Genomic DNA, 2777 nt, shown 5'->3' with positions numbered 1-2777 from the left:
GCTCAGAATAAGCCTCTTGATAGGCTGGTAATGATGGACAATCTGTGCTGTATGAGACACGTTAGAACAAATAGCACAAACTCATTAGCTACACTAGGATGATGATTCATTGATTGGTTCAGAGCTAAGGCATCTACTTTCCTAGAAAGCGTAGCTAGAGTGGCTTTTCACATCAAAGTCATCCTTAACTTCATATAACCCCTTTCTAGAAACTTGAGATGATTTTTCTCTTTGATTTGAAAAATCCCACTGTTGAGAATTCTCAGAAAGTGAATTAAAGAAATCCCATGCAGCCCCTTCATGTAAGTTCAAAAATCTCCCACCATTCATAGACTCTACCATATGACGATTTGACATGGTTAAACCATTATAAAAGCATTGTATAAGTCTCCATTTCTCAAAACCATGGTGGGGGCACTTAAGGAGTAAATCATTGAATCTTTCCCAACACTCGTAAAATTGCTCACCCTCTCTTTGATAAAAATCACTTATCTCTCTCCTAAGGGCATTTGTTTTAGACATAGGGAAAAACTTGGTGAGAAACTTATTACTCAATTCATCCCATGTACTAATAGACCCAGCAGGAAGTGAATTCAACCAAGCTTTTGCTTTGTCTTTTAATGAGAAAGGGAACATACGAAGCCTAATTGACTCATCATTAAAATTTTGAAAACGAAATGTAGAGCATATGTCAAGAAATTCCTTAATGTGCAAATATGGATCCTCTCTCTCTAACCCATGGAAAGATGGTAAAAGTTGAATGACAGAGGGCTTGAGTTCAAAGTGTGTTGCTGTGGTTTGTGGCAACACAATACAAGATGGTTGGTTGGCTGCAAGTGGTGAAAAATATTCTCTAAGGGTTTTCTCTGCTTGCATTGGTGGAAGTATTGGCAATAGTCTATTTGGGTCATCCATCACTTCTAAAGAACTAGTTTGACTACTATCAATTTTCGACTCTCTTTTAACCAAACAATTTGTTAAATCACGTTCCCAAACACTCATAAACTAACTAGACAAGGAAAGAAAGAAAAAAATAATAAAATAAAACAAATCAACAATAATAAAAATTAAATAAAAGAAATCAAACAACCAAACAATGAATTTAAAGACAAATAATTTTTTTTTAATTAAAAAAATATAAAAGACAATCTAAATTATAACTAGTGGAAGAATCAAATCAACCTAGATTAAACTGACTTTCTAGCACAATCCCCGGCAACGGCGCCAAAAACTTGTTGTGAAAATTTTAATATACTCGCAAGTGCACGAATCTAGAGATAGAAAAGTGGTAACGAGGTCGATCCCACAGGGATTGTTATAAATTGAAAAGTCTAATTTAAATCTAAAATTAATATTAATTCTAACCTAGTTGAGCAAATTGAGTTTTAAGAGAAATTAAACTAATTAAACTAAGAAAACAATTAAAGTAAATGAGAATTTAATGAGATAAAAATTACCAAGGTTTCGGAATCCACCACTATTCAATTAGTAATTATCTAAATATTAATTAATCCCCAATTTTAGAGTGACAACTCGAAATCAATCTATGTCATCTCATGGATATAACAATTAAGCCCAAGTAATTAAATCTAATGTAGGTTCTTTTTCTGCTTAATAATATGACATCTAAGAATCTCATGTAAACATATTGAATAACAAAGAGTCAAAGTTTCCTAAGCACTCCATGTAAACAATTTAATGAAAGACATAAAATCAAAGATAATCATGTATAAACTTTATAGATCCAAGCATAGAATTAATCGAATATTAATCCTAACAATCAATAATGCATGACAGAATTGATGAAAAGATTTTATTAACATCCAATTAATCATGTGAAATAAAAACCATAATCATCAAAGAACATATATAGGGAATTAATTAAATAAAAAGATAATTATTTTATTGAATAGGGTTTCATCCTTAACCTCAGTGTAAGAAAATTAGCTAGACATACTTGAATTAAGAGCAACAAAAGAAATAAAATCAGCCATGGGAAGCCGAAATATTGCTGCTGCCGATTGCTCTCTTCCAAAGCCGAATTCTCCTCCACTGGCGGCTACCCCCCCAAAAGCCAAGAGCTTAGCTTTCTTATATAGCCTTTAAAATGGGCCCCACCTTGTCAATCCTAAAGCCTAAAGGATTTGGCCTTTTATTTTTCTTTACTCTCACTCACGTGCTCATCAATTAAGCTTGTACTAGGATTTCCTTTTTCCAATTGTAAAAGCCAAGTGTGGGCCCCTTTAAGTTGCTTTCCATCCATTTATCTTCTTTGTCCGCATGTGCATGGGTAAATGAATTTGTTGAATTCGGTTTCTTGGCTTGATTTCCACATGCATGTACGTCTAATTCCTTCCAAAAATAAATTAATCTTTAATGCTTACAAATTGAACTCCTTTATGCTCTTTTTATCCATAATCTCCAATTCATTCCCTATTCAATAAAATAATTCAATTAATTAAAAATGACAAATAAATATAACTAACAATTATTTAATTAATGGTAAAATATGTATGTATTATATGCTCATCAATCGCAAAGCACAGGATTATGAATTTATTTTGCTATAAATAGAGCCTCATTTTTACGTTTTTGAGCATCTCTCTTCTTCTCAAGTTCTCTCAATTTCCCTGTAATCTTGTTTTTCAGGTGTGTTTTCATAATTTGTATTATTATTTTTATAAATAAATTTAGTTTTATTTTCAATTTTAGTTGTTTTAATTAATTTTAATTATGATTAATTTAATTTTAATAATTATTTTTTTTATCAATTATGC

General features: G+C 31.4%; 1 non-coding gene across 1 annotated transcript; it reads left to right on the top strand.

The window, feature by feature from the left end:
* The first annotated feature begins 400 nt into the window (after window positions 1-400).
* Window positions 401-507, top strand: LOC112095463. Its single transcript, XR_002903826.1, has one exon. It is a non-coding gene; the product is annotated as a small nucleolar RNA R71 (small nucleolar RNA).
* Window positions 508-2777: the final 2270 nt, after the last annotated feature.

Source organism: Citrus clementina, unplaced genomic scaffold (assembly GCF_000493195.1).
Source record: "Citrus clementina cultivar Clemenules unplaced genomic scaffold, Citrus_clementina_v1.0 scaffold_9, whole genome shotgun sequence".
NCBI classification, from domain to species: domain Eukaryota; kingdom Viridiplantae; phylum Streptophyta; class Magnoliopsida; order Sapindales; family Rutaceae; genus Citrus; species Citrus x clementina.
Note: the sequence above shows the minus strand (reverse complement) of the source record. Positions and strands in the feature narration are given on the sequence as shown.